A 22840-nucleotide genomic window follows, 5' to 3' on the forward strand; every position below is an offset into this window, starting at 1 on the left:
TGTCCACCATTTGCTTATATGGCATGAGTTTATCATCCTTGGTCTGATATTCATAAGTTGCTTGTCGAATGACCAGTTGTGAGTCGCCATATACTTGTAGTTCTTGTAATTTCCATTGTACGATGAGCCTGAGTCCGGTGATCAAGGCCTCATACTCTGCTATGTTGTTAGTGCATGGAAATGTGAGCCTGTAAGACTTCGGGATGCTGTCACCTTGAGGTGTGATAAATAGAATGCCTGCCCTCGAGCCATGTCTAGTGTATGAACCATCAAAGTATAGCTTCCATGGTTGTGTTGTTGTGATCATGAATATCTCTTCATCTGGAAAATTGGAAATGAGAGGATGATCGCCTATGAGTGGTGCATTGGCCAACTAATCTGCAATGACCTGCCCTTTGATAGCTTTACGGTCTACATACTCGATGTCAAATTCACTTAGAATCATCACCCATTTGGCCAAGCAGCCTGTCAATGCTGCCTTGCTGAGTAAATACTTGAGTGGATCAATCTTTGCAATGAGTTGTACCTTGTGTGTTAATATATAGTGCCTCAGTTTTGTGGCCGCCAGGATTACTGCTAGGCAAGCTTACTCAATAGGTGTGTAATTGAGTTCATAGCCCACCAATGTACGAGAAATATAGTAAACAACACACTCTTTCCCTTCTGCATTATGTTGTGCCAATAGTACACCCAATGCTGTACTTGTTGCTGAGATATAGAGTAACAACGGTCTACTTGGATCTGGTGGGATCAACAATGGTGGATTCATGAGATAGTCTTTAAGCGTTTGAAATGCTTGCTGGTATCAGGCATCCCACTGAAAGCGGATGTTCTTGTGTAACAGGTGTGTAAAAGGATGACACTTATCTGCCAGTTGTGCAATGAATCTTTGGATGGATTGTAACCGTCCTTGTAATGTCCTTAGCTGACTGATGTTCTTTGGTGGTGGCATCTCCAAGATTGCTTTTACCTTTGCTAGGTCGACCTCAATACCTTTGCTTGAGACAATGTATCCTAGAAGCTTCCCGGAGGTTACTCCAAAGACACATTTCTTTGGGTTGAGTCGAACATGGTATTTTTCCAATCTATCAAATATTTTATCTAATATGTCGAGATGACCTCCTCTAGTGAGTGACTTTGCTAGTAAGTCATCAACATAATCTTCCATCATAGTATGCATCATGTCATGGAAGATGGTGGTCATTTCTCTTTGATAGGTTGCGCCTGCATTCTTGAGGCCAAAAGGCATTACATTCCAGCAATATGTGCCCCATGGACATGTGAAGACTGTCTTATGTTGGTCCTCTGGTGCGATCTTTATTTGATTATATCCTGAAAAGCCATCCATGAGTGAAAGCATGGCATGTCCTGCTGTTAGGTCTACTATGATGTCGATATTTGGTAGGGGGAAGTCATCCTTAGGACATGCCTTATTCAGATCTTTGAAGTCGATACAAATGCGAATGCCCCCTTTTGGTTTGCCGACAGGCACAATGTTGGAGATCCAATTTACATAATCAATTGGTCTAATGAAACCAACATCTAGGAGTTTCTTGAGTTCTATTTTGACTAGCACTGCAATCTGAGGATGCATCTTACGAAGCTTCTGCTTGACAGGTTTGGCTCCTTCTGCTATGGTGAGGTGATGCATGACTAAATCAGGATCAAGCCCAGGCATGTCTACATATGACCATGCAAATTTGATTTGACGCTTTTGAAAGAACTCTATGAATTTAGGCTGTTCCTCTGGAGTGAGAAGAGATGTCAGATGTATGAGGTGAGGATTTTCAGGAGTCCCCACATTGTATTCTTTGGTTTCCTCGATGAGAATCGTTGATCGTTCCTGCTGTGTACTAGCAGGGAGAATGTCAAACCCTTCATCCTCAGGCGCCTCAGAGAGGTTTTCACCATTGGATACGCTCTTTCTTTTTACTTTTGTTGAATCAAACAGTGCCACGGTGTGGTTTTCACTAGAAGATCCATGTTTTATTGTTATATTTTTGCAGCTGAAAGGTTTGGCATCCGCCCCGAAGTATGCTGCGCTATTTAGTTCTATGGCAAATCCAGCTTTGTGATCCCCGCTTGGTAGGTTATCCCTTAATTCCAAAAAGTCAATGATGGCCTCATCATTTTGGAAGAGGTCAAGACATGGGGGATTTGGTTGGTTCCATTCGATGAGTTCAGGATGGATAATGGGCATTATTTCATCGATTAGGTTAAGTTCGTTAAATGTATCGGTGAGGGTTAAGACGTTGTGGTGAAGGTCGTTGATGGTACTCTCCCTGTCAGAATTATGTGTCTTCCTCATCTGAAGTGTTAAGCTGAATGGAATCAAATTCCCATTCATGTGAGTCAGTCTCTGAATCACTTTCCAGCATCCGATTACTATACCATACTGGGATGTCCTTTGAGTTAAACACTGCAGGTGTGATTGGTTGATGTACCTTTGTAGATGAAATGATCGGTGTTGTAGGAAGGACGATGGGGGTCAAGGAATCTAATACGGGGAGTACCGGTAGTGTTGACTCAGGTGCTTCTACTGGAACTGCTGGTGTTGTATATACTGCTATGGGTTCTGATACAGTTGCTACTGCTAATGGTGCTTTTATTGTTGCTGCTGATGGGATTACTGATTCGCTTGGTGGGATGATTGGTATTGTAGATGGTTGTGTTGGGATTTTGAGCCTCGGTGGGGCAGTTGCGATGACGTTTGATGCTGCTTTGATAATGAAAGGTGTCCTCTTTGCAATAGGCTGATATAGTGGTTTGTTGGGTTTTCCTTTGAATCGGAGCTTAGGAAATATCTCCTTTTCAAAGCTTAGGCTTGTATTACCTTTGGGCTTTAATTCTGGCAGCAGAGGTTCATGTCGTCCTTGTTTGCAATATCCCAAAGCACTCTGACTATCATACCCCATTCTTTGCATAATGAGGAGGCCTTTGCCATATTGATCCGTAGGAAGCATAGCTTGCGGTATATCAGTGGTGATGGGATCTTTATAGATCCACTTCGCTAAGTCCTCATCTTAGGTTTCTTCTTCTTGACTCTTTCCAAGGATGAAAGGTGTCAAAGCACATGCTGGTGTGATCAGGGGTTGCTGGAGTAAGTGCTGCGGTTTACCACATGTTCTAGGAGAAATGGGCATTTGTCCTACACAAAAGAGTTGACTCAAGTTGTATTCCCCATGACCTTCCTTTGCTATCTTCATCTTAAGCTTTTCTTGCTTGGGTATAGTGGTGTTCGAACTGGCAAGAGAGGCGGGACTTATATATGATGTGGAGGAAATGGCTTCTCTATTATTAGGAACGGTAATCTCTGGTTGATGGCTGATATTATGACAGTATGCAAAGGGATTTGCATTGCCCAGAATTGTGATCTCTACACCGTTATGTGGGAACTTGATACATTGATGGTAGGTAGATGGAACGGCTTGCATGACATGTATCCAAGGTCTTCCTAATAATAGATTATATGGCAGAGGAAGGTCCAGAACATGACAGATGATGTGCTTTACCACAGGGCCCACTCAGATTGGTAGTACCACAACTCCTTTGGAGGAACGCTCTGCATCATCATAATCTTTGATTGTGATCTTCTTGTGAGGATCCACTGATTCTATTACGTATCCCAAAGCTGTGACTAACTGTAGTGTACAAATATTTAGGCCTGCTCCATTATCGATCAAGACTTGCTTGATCCTGTGCTGGTTGATAAACCCTTCAATGTGTAGCGAAGCGTTATGAGGTTGTTGGAAGGAAGAATTGTCACTTTCGGAAAAAGTGAGACAAGGTGATGACTTTAGACTTCCAATCATGGCTTGAAATTGGTCTGTATTTAGGTTTGCAGGGACTGACGCCTCTTGGAGAGCTTGATCCAAGATTGTTTTATGAGATGGAGATAAGTGCAATAACTCTAAAATGGATATAAGTGCGAGCGTTTTGTCTAATTGTTCCACAAGATTGTACTGCTTTGGTATGGAGGTGGTGCCTTGTGGAGCTGCCTTTATGGTAACCTTGCCGCAACGTGTAACAACATTGCAATTTGAGTTGGGATTTTTTATGGTTATAGTTGCAACTTGTTCATTGGCATCATACAGGTGATTTACAATATAATTATACACAACCTGTGTATAATCTGTGGTATCAGTGCCTCTCCTGGAAGTGGAAGGACCCCTTTGATCTTGTGATGGAAGTGGATTTTTGAACATCAGATGATCATTATTTGTTGTTTTTGGGTCATGTCCTTCTATTTCAATTTCTCCTCGGTCAATAAGATCTTGAATAAGATCTTTCAGTCGGTGACAATTACTTGTCTTGTGTCCTCACCCTTGGTGGAAATCACAGTGTTCAGTATCTCTCCACCATTCAGGTTTGACCTGAGGTTCATAGTTTGATGTTTTAGGTAGAGTGACCAAATTTTGAGAAATGAGTTGTCGCAATACTGTTTCAATGGGTTCCCCTAAGGGAGTGTATGTTCGTTTTTGTTTTTGCTAACGAGGTCTAGGTTCATCGTGAGATGTGATGCGACCTTGATTTGAAGGAACATTTGTGTTATTCTGAGGTGGAGGATTCTGTCTTGCAAACCAAACCACAGGTTGTGCACTTTTGATAGTCCTGGCATCCACAACCCCATCGTTAACGATATTCTTGTTTTTGTTCCAGAAGCTTGGTTTATCACTATTGAAGCGTGGGCGAGGACCATCCTTTGGTTCGTTATAGATTTTGATAAGTCCTTTCTTGATGAGGGCCCACTCACATTTCAAACCGTTGGTGATCATATCATTAAAAGAGTCTGTGTCTTGTTCGTTATAGACATTTGACGCCATCGTTGCAGGAATACTGAGAATAGTTCACCTAGTTTTTGTTTAGTGTTGCACAGATCAACCATGGTGATGTCGCGTTCAATGTTATGAGAGTAATGAGCTAGGAACTTTTGGATGAGTTCCTCAAATGTTCTAATGCCACCTGGTAGTCGGGAAAACCATGATGTGGTTGTCCCTCCTAAGCTTTGGGGAAAAAGGTGCATTAGGTACGTGTCTTCATATGCCACTTTGAGGCAAGCGGAATGAAATTCTCTGACATGATCGCGAGGGTCTCCCTTTCCTCTATATTTTTTGAATTTGGGTGTTTCGAATCCTCGTGGAAAGGGTGGCATATAAAGATTCCTATCAAAAGGACAGGGATAGATGTCATTGAGTGAGAATTGGTTAGTCTTGACACCACTATGAAGTTGTTGGGCGAGATTCTTGACTTGTTGCTGCAACATCTCCATTTCATTTGGAGGAGGAGGTGGTGGGTTACCTCGAGGAATGTTATATCTGATGGGATCTCTACCTCTTTCCTCTTCATGGTGACTTTGTCGTTCCGATGCTTGTCTTAATTGGGCAAGATCAAAGTCAGAGGGGAGCTTTGCTCCTTCTTAAGAGAGCTTTAAAAAGTGAGCATCCGCATTGCTCCTGAGTATTTCATCAAAAAGTCTGTTAAAGAGAGGGTTATGATAGGCCCTTTCTATTGTTGCAGGAGTAGGAGTACTTGGGTTTTCGTCATTCGCATTTCCTCCAAGTGCTTCTTGAAATTCATTGAGATTTTCCTCCTCTTCTTCCTCAATTTCTATTTCTCGTTGTCTTGACTGTGATCGGGTTTGAGCCATTTTGTTTATAAGCTTTTGTTGAAGTTGAGTGAAAATGATGATGAGTTGTTGATGAAATGAAAGATTGATGGTTGGTGATTTGTGTTGCATGTGGATCTGTAGCACTTTAAGGTAGATGTAACCAAAATTCCTTTTTTGAATTGCTTGTTTGTTTTTGATAAGGTTTGATGTGATAAGGTGTAGAGAAATCTGAGATGTGTTACAGACATTAACTACCTAGTAATGAGAGGATTCACTCATGAACTAGTTTTAACCTGCGTAGATGTGTCTCTTAGGATGAGCTTATCCTAGATGTAGAAACAATCTAAAAAGTGATGTGATGTGTTTGATTCAAGCAATATCTAAAAGGAGAACTTGGGACAAGAACCTCTTAATGTTTTGAGAGTTGGAATGGATTGATGATGAAGTGATGATGTATGAGTGAGATAATGGATAAAATGTTTTAACTTCAATAAAAGCTTTGTGTCACGAATGGAACAAATTCTACCTCTTCCCTTTCGGGTGTTGGTGGCATTTCTCGAGCTATGTTGTATGCGATACAAACGTTTGGGAAGAAGTTGGGATTAATCTTGCCTCCTTGGTTTTTGTGATAACTCAAAGCTCTATATTGCATAAAAGCTCTGCGGTTCAATGACTCTGAATCAAATTCGTTTGTTTTGCCTTGAAGGTAGAGACGCATGTGACATAGAAAAAAACTCTATGGGAGACAAAGATTTGTCTATTTAGATAGAAGAATTTCCTCCTTTTGATCAAAGCCTTTGAGCTCAATGGTCTTCTTTTCAAGTTGATGTTCTGATGACGATTCTTCTTTCGCAAGATGTGAAGAATGGTCATAAAGTTGGATTCTTTTCTTGTTTTGTCTTTGATCTTTTTGGTTGTTTTTGAAAGATGCTTGGTTGGGTGAACACTTGTGTTGATTTTTGGATTTTTATGATGTTTCTTTGACAAGAAAACAAAGCAAGCACACAAACACAAGAATGTTGCCTTTAGAGGCACAAATGAGTATGGGTCTAGATCAACCCAATCGTTGGACTTTTTATGACCCTTTCTTTTAAGTGTATTTTAGATGTTTTCTTTCCAAAGCCTAAAGTCAGCTCAATTTGTACTTGGTCTTGACTAACACGAAAATACTTCAAACATTTTGTATCCCTAAGGTCAAATGGCCAGTTGTGATAAATTCAGCCCACATCTTGATATTTCTTCGACTTTGGTACTACATACCTTATGAATCCCGCCGTGGCAGGTAAGGATGTGATATACTAAGTCTTGTGTGAGTATAACAAATAGATGATCCCTATGATGGAGGAGTCACCATTTTTATCAAGCCACAAGTGAACTTTCAAAAAGCTATGTTTCTACTCAAGGAAATATGTATGGTGAGTATCTTGGGAGCAAAACCATCTATGCTCTTGCACTGAATTATATCTCAAATATTCTCAATCAATAGAACGGGTGGGCTACTACTTAAAGGTGTTTAGTCATTTTTGATGTCTTTGGACATAAGTTCATTCTGCAGTGACTCACTTAAGAGCCTTGTAACTTGTGGTGGGGCCCATTTGTCCTTTCAGCAAGTTACACTGTAGGAACAACTATACCCAAGGCTACAACTTTCGCTCTCACCTGATTTCTATAGCGGCTCGAAGGATTTACTGCGTGAGGTCGTTCCCAAGAGTGATGTGTCTCTTGGTAGGCCTCTCTTAAAAAGATAAATTTTTTGAGTGTTAGTAACACTTTTCTCTTGCACCTAGGACCACGAAAGCCAAGGGAGAGGATAGTGTGTGGTAGAAGTAGGACCACTCGACCAACTTTTTGCACAAGTGTGCCAAGCACGAAATTCACTTGTTCTTTTTAATCCATCATTGCAATGTGTTCTAACTATTTGGAGATGTTGCTCCAACAATCATGATGTTCTTTTTAACTTCAAAGGCAATATGTTTAAGTAACTAGGAAAATGAAATCCTGGTCAACTTTAATAAAAAGCACGTTTTCTTGAAGTAAATCATTTTCAAAAACCGAAACTAGTGGATTGTAAGTTTTTTTTTTAATTGCACCAAAATTTGAAGTGTGGCTTGTAAATTTTTGCTTAAGTTTGATGCAAGAAAATTGAAGTGTTGATTTTAAGCACCAAATAAAGTGTGTTTCCTAACTTGCAAGAAAACAAATTTTGGTTTGTTCAGTTTTAAGGCACCAAACACAAGTGATCCTAACTGGAAAGCAAGGGAAAGTTTGTTTGTTCAATTCTTAAAACACCAAAATAAAGTTTTTGATTTTAAAGAGGTGAGTTTTTAAACCTGCACAAACAATAACCAGTTAGTAAAATCCATATCTAAGGGGGGCTTCCACAAGCCTAAAATTTTTCACTTTTTCGGTTACAAGGTCTTTTTTACAACGTTCTGTTACAATAGCGCTAGTCTGTGTTTAAACAGAAGCGCTATTTAACACAAACGCGCTAAAAGAATAGAATGCCCGAGAAGTCAAAAGCGCTCAAACATGTTTAATAGCGCCAGAACGGGGTCAAAAGCGCTCAAACAATGTCAATAACGCTAAACTTGATACAATAGCGCCATTATAAGAACAATAGCGCTAGAACAACAAGTTTCAATAGCGCTATAATGTGATCAATAGCGCTAAAGCACAACCTGTGTTACAATTTCAACATTCAAACATGTTATTGGTAAAAAAAAAATGATCTTTTTGGTGTTTGGATTCACGTCAGGTTCACCAAATGATGCTCTGCAAAATGGACAAGGTTAGCAAATGACAAACAACACAAGACACAAGAAATCGTTAGTGTTATTTAACAAAAAACTAATCTAAACAGGCATATCAAAAGAGATGCTAAGAACATGAAATAATATTTAACTAAAGAAGCAAATATGATGAGGCATCTCCAAATGCCTCCTAACACGCCCTTGGCTCCTTCTCTTTTGTTCCTCTCCTCTCCAAGTTCCAAAATAGTGTAGCTCTCAGCAGCTTTTTGCACTATGGATGCTTATGGAGGATTGGGATTTCAGTATTTGCTCTAAATGTGAATAAAAAACTAATACTAGATGCTATTGATACTAAAATGATTTATTTTAAACCAAAGTGACAAGATGATTAATGATTTATGCTAAATGCTCTCTAAAATTCTCTATAACTTAGATGCATACAAGTTTTCAGGATTATGGCTAAGAATGCTAAATGCTTGAGGATTTGAAAATGAGGAATGTGAGCTCTATTTATAGGTAAAATGGAGCAATGGATGTTTGAGATTGAACAATCTCAACAAGGGCCAGGATTGAATGATATTCAATCCATGTGATGGCTTTCAACCCAATCTCAGGATGACAAGTGTCAATGTGAGATAGGTTGAGAGGAGAGGGAATAAGCATTAAATGCTTGACATGACTTTGGGAGTTAAGGTCAAGGTTAGGTTGAGTGAATAAATTCTTTATTCAAAGAATAAAGTTTTTATCCAATGGATAAACTCTTGTGCAAATGCAAGAGGGATAAATATGGTCAAAACAATAAATGCTTGAGGAGACACATGAGTGCAAGTTGAAATAACCATAAATGGTTATGTAAGAGCCATTAATGGTCATGTAAGAGCCATTAGTGGTTTTGGAAGACTTTGGAGGTTAAATTGTTGAACACACAAAGCATTTAATGCTTTTCAAAGACTTTGAAGTCTTTGAGAAGTGACTCCAATTTGTTTAGGAATGTGACAATAATTAGAGGATGGATTAGGCTAATTAGGAAGGGGTTAGAAGAATCTAGAAGGGGGTTTAGGAATGCAAGTGGATTTGGTGGTTGAGGGGAAATAGGATTTTTATTTAAAATAAATTAATTTATTTCAATAAATGTGTGCAAGTTGCATTTGTAGGAAAATGCAAGTGGGGGGGGGATAAATGATTTAAATAAATGTTTGATTTAATTTATTTAAAAGAGGAATAGGGGATTAAATGAAATAAATATGATTTATTCATTTAATTGATTGTGAATTTGGTATAATGAATGAATTAAAATAAATTGAATAATTTATTTAATTAATAAGAGAATGTTTGAAGATGAATTGATTAAATGTTAATTTAATTAACTGATGGCTAGTGGATTTTTAATCAAATAAATAGCAAATATTCATTTAATTAAAATGGACAGATTTATGTGACTACAACACCTTTAGGGATTTGAGAAAATGCACCTAAGGTATCATCCTTCTTTGCTATCTCGGGGACTAACTGAAATACGGGCCTAGGTCTTTTAATTACTTCAACAACAGTAGGGTTTGCTATGTATTCAATTGTAGAGGTGGATGCTATGATTAAATACCTTTTTCTGCCTTGGATGGATGATTGCTTGGAGTGTGCTTGCTTCTTGCTCGAAATGCCTTAGCTCAGAATCTTCGCGCTCTTTGAAAATTTGAAATCACGGTGAAATGAAATGGAGCCAAAACCTTACTTTTATAATGTCTTTTCACCATCTACCAAATTAATTGCATGCCGGTTAAGTATTCACTTAACATTGTCTGCCGGTAATAAGTAATTTTCAACTTCTTATCTCTAACTGAGGGAATAATAGCACGTGTCATTAGATTTCCAAACCCTCAAGGAATTTTTTTTCAATTAGATGAAGAACTTCCTGCCGGTGGAGCACTGCTCTGTCCTGTCGGTGAAGCATATGTTGGTTCTACTGGTGGAGGAGTATTCCCAATATTTAGATTAGATTTTCTAATCCATTGCTTTGAGAATTCTTGCTTAACCTCCATCTTTTTCTTTACCTTTCAAGCTAGCACTTTTGTTGTCTACCGGTGTACCTTTACTTCTACAAAATTTAGCAATATGCCCAATCTTGTTACATGCATAACAAGTTACATTATTTTTCTGAATAGCTTTCTCATAACCTATGCCGGTTTGTGTTCTGCATTGATTTGATAAATGTCCAAATCTTCCACAAACATAACATCTCACATTCATTCTGTAGTTTTCAGAGTTATGACCAACTTTGTTGCATTTTGAACATTGACTGGTGGGTGTATTGATATTCTGATAATTCTTAGATCTACATTCATTTGTTCTATGACCATACTTATTACAGTTAAAGCATTTTCCATTGAATTTATAAGTATTAGGTTGTCTTACCGGTTTGCTATGATCCTGAATATTTGCAGTACCGGAGCTTTCACCAACTTCAAAGCCAATTCCAGAAGTGTCACCTTTAGGTTTTTGATTCTTCAGCAAGGTGCCAAGTTCCTCTGAGCTTTTCTTGAATTTTTCTTTATGTTGATTTGCAGTTTCCAGTTCCCTTTCCAAGATTTCTTTTTGTCTCATCAGTTCATTTGAGTTATTCTGAGTATGCATCAGATCTGTCTTCAACATGTCATTTTCATAGCTAAGTCTTGTGTTCTCATTTGCTGCATCACTTAGTCTTCTGGTCAATTCTTCTTCATTCTTCTTTCTATCCTTAATCTCTTTGCAAAATCTCAGTCTAATCCCGCATTTCATTTTTTGTTGTCATGTTCTCTTGTTTCAGCTTGCTTATCTGATCATTAAGTGATTCCTTTTCATCATTCTCATTTTGCAATTTTTCACAAAGTTCTCTTCTCTTATTTCTTGCAACAGTAAGATTTTTTTGAAGTGCCTGAATGATATCCTGAGATGCTCTTAAATCATCTTCTAATTTGATATTTTTCAACTTCTCTGCATCATAGTCAGTAAGAGCTCCTTCAAGTTGCTTCATCAGATTTTCCATCTTTACCGATGTCAAGATCTTCCTCAAGTTGTTAGGCTTCTGAAAATAGAGGACCAAGCTCTGATACCAATTGTTAGGATTCCCACAGATACTGAGAGGGGGGGGTGAATCAGTATTTAATCGGTAGTAAGAATTTCTTAAGTTAAAACATGCAGAACATAAAATAACAGTGTACCGGTATGCAAGAATTAATGCAATAAACAGAATCAGAAACATCCACATGAAAAGAACACCATAACACAAGATGTTTAACGAGGAAACCCGGTGTGGAAAAAAACTTGGCGGGATTTGTGACCCACAATATTCACTCACTGGCCAATAAGAGAATATTACTGACAATAGGGGCCTGCACATGCAGGAAGGCCAACTGCCTAGAGCTCACTGCTCAATGGGAAGTCACACTGACTTACAATAAGGATTATACTAATCCAATGTCTTGTACTGGTTTACAATAGCATCTCCAATGCCAGATTCAGTATCAGTTCTTGCTCTGTTCTTTACATATACCCTTGACCTATAATTCGCACATTAGGTCTGCCTAATAATTTTCTTTATGCTCGCTACATTACCTCTCTAAATGTCTACAATGATCTCCTTTATATACAAGAGTCATTTTACAATTTGCCAAGTCGGCTTACAATAATAAACAAAATATTACATAACAAAAATCCTGTCAGCCTCTATGCCGGTATACATGTTTTCTTCTGTGCCCGTGCCGGTGTAGAGTGATCTTGTTGATGCCGGTGCACTGTCTTGCATGTGTAATGCTTTGCTGGTATGATGTCTTGCCGGTGCCATAGGATTGCAAGGTTGCCATCAATGACAAAACCTTCAATCACATACAATGTCTCATTGGAGTGTCCACATGCCAACACATTGAATATGACTTTGCTTCTTATATTCAAAAGGAGATTAATGGGGGGTTATTAAGGATAAAGGATAATAATAGAATAATAACCTTTAAGCATTATTCCCTTCTTTGCCATTTGATACTACACCAAAACAAGGAGATAAAAATAATGGATATTATAACCCTTGGTTTAAAGAAACATTAATAAAGAATGTTTATGAAAAACTCTCTTAAAAGAGAGTAATAATTATTAATTATTAATTATTAAAGGATAATTAAAGGTGACCTTTTTGAAAGGATGTGATGGTTTGGAAACCACCCCTTAAAAGGTTATATAAGTCATTTATGTGAGACTTGGAAGGGGGCATGGAGATGACTCAAGGAAAAAGAAGAAGGTGGCTTGATGGGCTACGAGCATGGGATGAAATATAGGAATTTAGAGGGCACAAAGGAATGACGGTTAAGGTCATTGGTTGGCATGAGCATTGGAGAAGGGGCACACAACATGTGTCCAACTCGGGGTGCAGTGTACACTTGGGAGTGTCCTGGCTAGGGCTATGTTTATTTCGTGTTGTGAAGGCATGCAAGGTTCTATGTAAGAACATGTCCTCCTGGAGTGCTTATTTATCCTAAAGAGCCTAGACCTGTGACTATTCCTTTGAATTCTCAATAATATGGTTGGTTCTATGTAAGAACTGGTTCCTTTAAGAAGTGCACCCTAGCAACAAGGGCCAATACCACTAGAACTTCCTTGAAGTGAGAGTGACATTTCCAAGCCTCATGATACATGTAACTAGGAAAAATGGAAATAAGCATCAAAGCAATTAAATTAGCCAACCACAAAGCTAAATTGCAATGAAATAAAATCCTATTACAATCAATAGAAAAATTGAAAATAAGAAATTCAAAAGAAATGAAAATCATCACTAATGTCTCATTCAATTGACCTCCATTGTCCTTCCTTCTCCTCCAAATACCTTGTTTGTGGATCTCACCTACAAGTGCAAGAGAAAAGTATGAAAGCAAGAAAGATGACAAGATAAAAATTGTAGCATAAGGATACTTGAAGCGTGGTTGTCATTATGGAAAAAAATGATTAATTTATAGAAAATTGATGACAAGATTGGAGACTCAAGATGGATTAAAAAAGATGGCATAAAGCAACTTTTGACTAGGCATATCTCATTTTTCGAATTTTAAATTGAGATTCAAGAGATATTTTCCAAGAAGATAATTCAAGAAAATCAAAATTTGAGTGGTTACTTCTATTTTCAATTTTTAGGAAGATATGATAATGATTTTTGAAAATCATATAAATCAAATGACAACATACTTTCCATTTTCAAAAATTGGGAGAATATGAAAAAATAGTTTATTTAAATTGGATAATGATTTGTTTTAATTTTTAAATCATTTTCTTGATTTATAGCCATTTTTTAATTTGGATTATGATAATTAGAAATTAAATTAATTAAATAAAGATTTTTTTCCATTCTTGATTTTTGGAAGAAGATAATTAAGATTTAATTAAATAAATAAAAAATTATTTAATTATGATTATATAATTAGCTAATTAAATAATTTAAAGAAATTATTCAATTATGAGAAAAATGAAATTGAATTTAATTAAATAATAAAGATTATTGAATTAAAGTTAGGAAATGAATGATTAATGACGTAATGATTTAAATGAGTAGGAAAATAGAAAATTTAAATTAGAAGAATGACACAATGTCAACATATTATGAAAATCAAATGTGACATGGAAGACATGTTAGAAATTAGGTTAGCGATGCAGGAATGATGACCAATTTTGAGTGTCTACAATACATATAAGTACTTAAAACCCTTGATGATAAAGGATAATGAGAATATAATAATTTTGATGATAATATGGTTGAGTTATATGGCTACAACTATTTAATTTATTATGTTAACAATTGAATTTATTATTTTTATTAGATTATTATGTCATAGTCACTTTGTCAATTTACATCTAGTTTATTTTTATGTCGTCTTATAATTGATCTTAACATTAGTATTTAATATATTAATTCCGCTGCAACTAATTAAGTCTTGGAGAAAAGTGTCATTACAGTTTTTGAGAGGCTACCACTAAAGATTATGCAATTATTAAGGCCAATAGCAGAAATGCCTAACTTGGACAGTGAACACAATTTTAGTGTTTGGTTTATGTTTTCTAGTTACACAATCATTAGATTGTATGAGTGCCCCAAGTCACCACATGTGTTGCCAATAGTTGTCTATCCTTAGCTAGTATTTCTAGAGTTTATGTGACAATTAATGTGAATGTAGAAAGAGATCATGGAAGGAATGAGAAAGGGTACTCACATACCCTGTTGCTCTAGGTATTATGATTTTTCAATTGGATTAGGAGCATTGGAGGAAGTACATGAGCACTTGAAAAGTAGATATAATTTCAAGTTTGAAAAGATAAGGATATATGATCCTGAAGGGTTCATGAATTGGCTAAAAGACAAGCATGTGAATGGAGGCCCTTATTTTCATGAAGTATATTTTGAAGAAGATGTAATAAGGAGTTTCCCCAATGTGTCATAAATGATACAAAGAAGGAAAAGGTGGGGAATACTATTGAGAATTGAAGTTGAAAGAAAGAAACGAGATCCAAGTTTCCTAGGCTTCTACTTTGAAGAAACAAATGAGGCTAAAAGGATAGAGCTCAAATGAGCAATTTTGAGAAAATATATGGGAGAAGTATTGCAACTTAAGAAAAGAAGCCCACAATAGTAGAAAGATTAGAGTATGTGCCTCCCAGGTTGGAAGAAGTAAAGGCCAATTTAGGTATTAATATTGTTGAACTTGATGACCAAACAACCCAAGATCCTCCCCAAAAGAGATAGAGGACTGGAGTCGAACCTCCCATTGTGATTTAAGAGATTACTGAAGAAGTGGGAGAGACAAAAGAGGCCGCCCAACAATATATGAAATGGCTAGTGAGCAAGAGGTTAACCAACCTTTAAAGTCACCTCCAAGAGAGGATGTTATAGGGCAAGTACCTCTTGATAGGATAGATTTTCATGCATCTATTCCTTTTGATCAGATTGATGATGACATAGTGATATCATCTTCTTAGTTTTACAAGATGATTAATTCATCAAGACTCCAGAGTTTAAAGAATTTTGGATCAAAATGAAAGTTAACGAATAGAATGAGAGGGAAGAAACAAGCAAACATGGATTAAAGAGCCAAATTAGGATGAAATGCGTGTGTGAAAAGTGGATCATATCTGTATTTGGAATTGTAGCGTCCTAAAATTGCGACACTTGCAATTTCGACTGCATTTCGGTCTTCACGATGGCGACGCAACACGCAACCTGAATGGAGACCCCAAAACTTGCTCGCGACACTGAAAACTGCATTTTTCAAGCACCCTGGCCTGAACCTCATTGCACCTTGCTGTCCCGGGAGGTGGGACCAGAGCGCCCAGCGCCCTGGTCCCCAGGACCATGGCGCCCAGCGCCCTGGTCCCTGGGTCCTATTTTGGGCCCGGTCTCCTAAGGGGCTCGGGTCTTTTTGTTTGCAATTTGGAAATTACATTTCCTGGTCGGCCTAAGGTCGGGAAAATCAGTCTATCAGCCCTAAATGACAAGTATATAAACTACATTTTCCTCTCTCATTTGGTAACACAGATGAATGAGGGAAAAAGCATGGAAACTATACTCAAACATTCAAGCATTCAAGCATTCCTTCAAGCAATTGATCATTTCAAGTCTCCATTCAAGGCTAAGTGTTGCATTCAAGTCAAGGATTCAACCATTGAAGAGGAGATCACATACTACATGCTACAACATACAACATACAACATCTATACCTTCGCACATAAGGATACAAACATCCTTAGAACAAGGTATTAGTACTTGTTTTACATACATTTACATTTACAACTCTTGCTCATTTCTTTGTTAATTCCAAAACTGGGGTTTGACCTAAAGGCAAACCCCTAATCCCTAACCCCCCAATCGTCTTCGCTTTTCTGTGTGTAGGTTGCAGGTACGCGGCTGAAATTGAAGATCTGGAATCCTTGTGCAGAGACGAACAGATCCCCCTTCGTTTCGTGGATTTTTCGGAGGACCGTGGCGCCGGGCGCCATCGTCCTGACAACTTTTGCTCAAATTTGCAGGACAGCGCCGTATCGACATTCTACTGCTAATTCCAGGTCCGCAGCTTCATCCTATAACCCGAACTCAGTTTATAAGCGAATCTTTATGACTTTCTATGTATTCTTAGCTTAATTTCCTTAACAACATTCTTTACAAAAGAGGGTAGCCTTGCTTTCCTAATCCTTGAAATTCATTTAGCATCCAATCTTACATTGTGTGGGATTGGATCTTATGAGTTTCAACCCCTCTTTTGAATGTAAAGTCTCTCCCCTAAGTGAAAACCATCGAATCCTAGCAAACCTCCCTTCTCTCTCCTCGGAGTTGGAAGAGGGGAGAAAAACTAGGGTTCGATCGCGATTTTCCGCTTTACATTTTGGTGAACCCGACGTGAACATCCTTTCTGATTTTTCATGCTTAGATCTGAAAAAAAAAAAAATTTGATTACATTTCCATGTTTGATCTTTTGCAAAATTTTAGAGGTGATTGCATAAAAACCCTAAAATTTCTTTTTAGTAATTAAACTTGTGAAATGCTTAGTTGTTGATGTTTGTTTCAGATCTGCCCTTCTATTACAAATTTTCAATTCATATCTGTGCTTTAATTTTGAAAATTAAGTGGTTAAATGTCAAAACCCTAATTTTTGAAACCCTCTTAATTCAACCTTTGTCCGACAATTTGACCGATCAAAACATCTCCAAATCAGCTGTAACTTTGGATTCCGCAATAAAATCACAATATCTTTCATCCCTGAAAATTTGGAAAAAAGTTGCGAGGACCGTGTTGCACTCCGAGCGCCATCGTCCCCGACATTTTTTCCAAAATTTCGGTAGCGAGATCTTGCTGTATTTTCCTGCTAAAATCCAGAATTTTGGCTGATTTTATCAATTATAACACTTTCAAAATTACAGTCAAAGTTGGTCTTGTGATTGCTTGGATTAAGGCTCCTAATCATTCAAAAATCATTGAAATTGAAATTTTGTGTCAAAATTATGTTCTTATTGTCCTAAATTTGAAAATTGTGTTTGCATTCATTCGAAATTTCAGTGCTTTATTCAAATTCTTGCATTTTGTGACTTTTGAAATTAAGTGGCTAATTACAACAACTTCGATTTCCGCTTTCAAAATTGAATTTTGCGTGAAATTGAGTCAATTTTCAAATTTCAAAATTTGCATTGCTCTTGACATTCCCTCTAAAATCATAAAATTCAAAATTTCAGTTTCCCTCTCTTTTTCAAAATTCAAAATTTTGCATTTTTCGACAATCTTGATAGGGTTCAATTTTGAGTTTGCAACTTTAATTTGGCCTATCTACAGATCGTAAAATCACTCAATTTTTTCAGATTAGCTCTAAAATCATCATACCTTTCATCCCTGCAAATTTTGAAAAAAGTTGCAGGGACCGTGTTGCACTCCGGGCGCCACGGTCCCGGACATTTTTTCCGAAATTTCGGGAGACTGTTGTGATTGCATTTAACAGCTTAAATCCAGAAGATTGGCTGATTTTACTGAAAATTGCTACCTCTAAATTCAAAATCTTCTCTCTCTTTTTAGTGCATGAGTTTTACAACAATAAGCCCTACTTACACTATTTCCGTTAGACGAAGCTGTAGAATTAAGTCTTTCCGAGGTTTAACTACTGAGGAGATGGAACCTAATTTGAATAGCCTTTTTAACGAGGACATGGGTAATTCCTCTAATCCTCCTAATGATGAAGAAGCTCTCCATGAGGTTTCCGTATAACAACTTTCGAAATTGGATAACCAATTTGACGATTTTCGACAATGGATGTCTCAAGAATACCCTGATAGTCAAGCTCTTCCTTTAATTGAGGGTCTAAAACGTATGCTTCAAAGTGATAAGAATGGAATTGATATTTTGCGTGGTATTGCACACATTATGGATTCAAACGTGATGCCTATGAAGAGTTGTGCCGAAACCTTAGGTTATACACAACCTCCTACCCAAGACAATCATTCTATTCCTTTGACGACTCCTATTGCTAGTATACCTACTTTTACATCAAACATAATGGCTACTTTAACACAAGACATTCCTCCTATGATCACCAGTCATGGGGGCAACCCTTCTTCTTCAATTAACCCTCTTCCTTCATTCAATCCGACTTCTTCATTCATTCCTCCAATGAGTGTTCCTATTACATCTCCACAAATGAACATGACGCAAGGGGGCAATTCGTTTAACCATTCCATCCCTCCTTGTAGTGTTCCTCCTGTCCAATCATCTCCTATGACTAATTATCATAGAGTCCCACCACCTTACTCTTTACCTTCTTTCAATAACATAACACCTCCATCTCAATCTAACACGTCTAATATGAACTCTTCGACTGAAGCGACCATTAACAATCTAGCACAAACTGTCTCTTCTTTACAGCAACAAATTGCCTCTATGAATCAATCTAAGTTTAGTGTGCCCACATTTGACGTTCCGAGCCCACTTTCTCTTGACATTGTTCGAGCTATCCCTCCTAAACATGTTGAAATCCCGCATTTGGAGCTTTATAATGGTAAAGGAGATCCTCTAACACATGTTAAGACTTTTCAAACAATTTGTACTGATTTTGCTTATGACCAAAGGTTGCTTGCAAAACTGTTTACTAGAACATTAAGAGACAAAGCCCTACAATGGTATTGCTCGTTGCCTTCTTATTCTATTACTTCTTTTGAACAACTTGCAAATGCTTTCATTCAACAATTTCAAAACAATATAAGTCCTAAAGTTACTTTGATTGATTTAATGCATTGTAAACAAGGTGTTAAAGAAAAAGTGACTGATTTCATTGGTAGATATAAGTATTTGTATGCTCAAATTTCTTTTCCAGTGCCTGACAATGATATTCAAAGAATCTTTATTTCTAATTTACAAAAAGATATTTGAGACAAACTTCTGTTTTCTGAGTTTACTTCTTTCCAACAGTTGTGTGCAACTCTTCACAATTATCAACTGACTGTGAGTCAAATGGAACAATCACATCCTATGGCTCCGAGTGATAAGGGTGATAGCAGTCAACAACCATTTGGGAAGTTTAAACCAAACAAAGATTCCATCAAATTCAATGAAAACATCATCAACAACAATGTGAATGCAGCATCAGGTGTGCCTCCTATTTCTAAATTTTTCAAGAGAGAAAGAAAGTATACTCCTTTGAATGAATCATTGCATAGTATTATGAATAAGTTATTGGAACAAAATGCGCTTACTCTTCCTCCTATAAGACAAATTGATCCTGCAAAGATTACTTCACCTTATTTTGATAACAAAGCCTTTTGTCAATTTCATCGTCAGCCTGGTCATGATACTGAAAAATGTTTTTCTTTAAAGGGTAAAATTCAGGATTTGATTGATAATAATACTATTTCTGTTTCTGGAGTGAATGATAAAGGCAACACATCTGTAGCTCCTCCTAACCAAAATCTTCAGATTTTCACTGATCCATTGCCTTCTCATACCTCTAATGCGATTGAGGCTAATGATTCCTCTCTTTCATCTGATGGTCTTGTGTCTATGACCCCGAATGTGATTAACTTTGTAGAGCAGCAAGAAATCCCTAAAGAACCTTCCATCACATTTGATTCTAGTGAAACCATTAGGGCACCTGATGGTCCTTTATACATAGTTGCAAAAGTCAAGAATACACCTTGCCGTGGAGTGCTTATTGATCCTTCGTGCATGATTAATGTTATTACTGAAGAATTTCTTTTTACTTTGCAATTGAATCAAGTGATCTATGACAAAACAGATGTGATTGTGAAATTATTTGATGCATTTTCTTCTCCCGCAATTGGTTCTATTACATTGCCTATTGAGGTCCATAACAAATCCCTTGATGTGAACTTTGCTATTATTCCATCTTCCGAACAATTTCGTGTGAAGCTTGGCTATCCTTGGCTATCTTCCATGAAAGCTATTGCTTCTCCTATTCACAAGTGTTTGAAATTTCCCCATAATGGTGAAGTTGTTACTGTCAATCATAGTCTCTTTAAACCAGCTGAAAGAACTTCTAGTGTTCCTATAGATTACTTTTGGCCTAAACAATTCCAATCTCTTCCTCCGCGAAGTGATCATCTTTTCAAATCTTATCAAAAGTGGAAAACAGATATGATCTTATCTCTAAGTGAACCTAGAACACCTAAACTTGACATTCCTATCATTCTTGAGAAGGAAGTTCTTCCTTTGAAAGATAAAACTAATGTCTTTCCTCAAGAAGATTCCCAACCCATCCCTATGGATGTGACTATGTCTATGCCTAATAAACTTCCTAAGAGTAGACCTATACCTCCTCGTCATGATGGACTTGGTCTTCTCCCTAAACCAAATATTCTTCCTTTATATGGAGCAGTTCCTCCTCCTTCTTTTTATAGAGAGAAGAGACCTTCTTCTTCTCCTATTATCCAGCCTAAGAGACCACAACCTAAACACCCAAGTGCTAAGGATGAGAACATTCCTCCTCCTCAATCTTCTCCACTTCCTACTAAGACTAGACGTAATCGTTCTGCACGTGAACGCCGACGAAAGCGTCGTCTTAGGGCTCAGGCAGCTGCTTCTCAAACTTTGCAATCTCCAAAAACACCTTCAACAAGCATTATTCCATTTTCTCCTCAGCCGGACATTGAGCCTAAATCTCCTAAACATAAGATGCATGATGATCTTGATCCTGTGCGAGTTAAAGATCCTATTTTTATAAATCTTGATGACGATATAGATGAAAATGTTACTCCTCTTGCTTCTGATAGTGAATATGAACTTGTTGATGTTGATAACCATTTATCTAATGAATTTTCTAAAGCACTTATCCTAGCTCCTAGACAAGGACAATGTGGCTCGGAACATGAACATAGCCCTTGTTTGGATCTTGTGATAGCTCCATCTGCTGTGTTGGATGTTCCTCCTCTAGCGTGTTCCCTGCCTTCCCGAAACATTGATCAGCAAGATCGGGGGGTAGATGACGTGCTAGACTAGTTACATTAGCATAGCAGATTCTCTCCCCCTCTCTTTTGTTACTTCTTCTATATGTTATTCTCATTCTTCTATTTGTTGTCCTTGGTGTTGTCTACTTGAGGACAATGCAAAGCATTGAGATCTCTCGGTCTCTCTCATGTTGACTCAAAAGACACATGTGTTCCCTTCTTCTAGGTGACCTTCTTTGATTGGGGAATGAAGAACAATTATGCATACATACATATGATATATATACATGACTTATCATACAGCATACTGACCCCGAGGAAAGCGAAGTCACCTCGTGCTTTGTGTTTTGTGTCTATTATCCTTGGGTTTCTCTCACACTTGGGGGCTAAATCCTTGCGATAACGTGCTCCTTTCTCATTTCTTATGTGTATCACTACGTTAAAACAATCACCCCCAGTGAGGCGTGTGCGATCACCTTAACGTAGGGGGGCATACATCCCGTTCATATCTTTTCAAGATACTTGAAAATTTCTTGGTAAATTTAACCTTGCCTTGAAAATTTTTGATATCTTTCTTGCATGACTCATAGTGAGGGAATCTTACTACTGACAGTCATGGTTCTCCCTCGTGATCTTCCCTTTTACTTTGTCAATCGAAGTCGTAAGATCCTTAGTCCACTGGGGGCTTGGTGTATCTTGCCTCCTTAACGTGGTGAAAGTCTTTCAATGTTGTTTCCTTGTACTTTACCGGAAGTATGAGCATACATACTCCCGCTAAAGTGGGGGCTAAATGTAGCGTCCTAAAATTGCGACACTTGCAATTTCGACTGCATTTCGGTCTTCACGATGGCGACGCAACACGCAACCTGAATGGAGACCCCAAAACTTGCTCGCGACACTGAAAACTGCATTTTTCAAGCACCCTGGTGCAGAAGCACCTAGACATCAAGACATTGGAGGAGATCCTGAGAGATATTTTAATCCATATGTTTGGATATGATATTCAATGTAATAGAATCAAATGTAATGCCCAAGGGCAAACAAAATTGTAAATTTGTCATTTAGTTGTCATTTTAAGAGTCATGTGATGTGTTTTGTAAAGCCATGAAGTCATTTATTCAAAAGTGTAAAAGTTGTCAACTTGACAATAAAATGTTGTCAAGCAAAGTTGCAAAAATGCAACAAAAGTTGAAAAGGGGTTAAAAGTTGGTTATGAGAGGTAGTTGTAAGGTCAAAACTGACCAAGAGTCTATAAAAATTAATTTTATGGTCGTTCCAAATCATAAAGAAAAGAAAGGAAAGAAAGGAGAACATTTTGATACATTTTGGTGCATTCTACTATTGTTATTTTGATTGGCTTTCCAGTTTTTATGTTGGTTCCAGGCCTTGTACGACCATATATGGCCTGGGAACCTTTGTAAAATGTATAATTGATGGTTAGATATGTGAAGTACCTTTCTTTTCCTTTTTATTTGGAGTGATTATGTTTAGAAATGAAGAAGTTATGAAATTTTTGGTGAAAGTTGTTGATTGCAGATTTGAG

The sequence above is a fragment of the Cryptomeria japonica genome, chromosome 3, assembly GCF_030272615.1.
Source record: "Cryptomeria japonica chromosome 3, Sugi_1.0, whole genome shotgun sequence".
Lineage (NCBI taxonomy): Eukaryota > Viridiplantae > Streptophyta > Pinopsida > Cupressales > Cupressaceae > Cryptomeria > Cryptomeria japonica.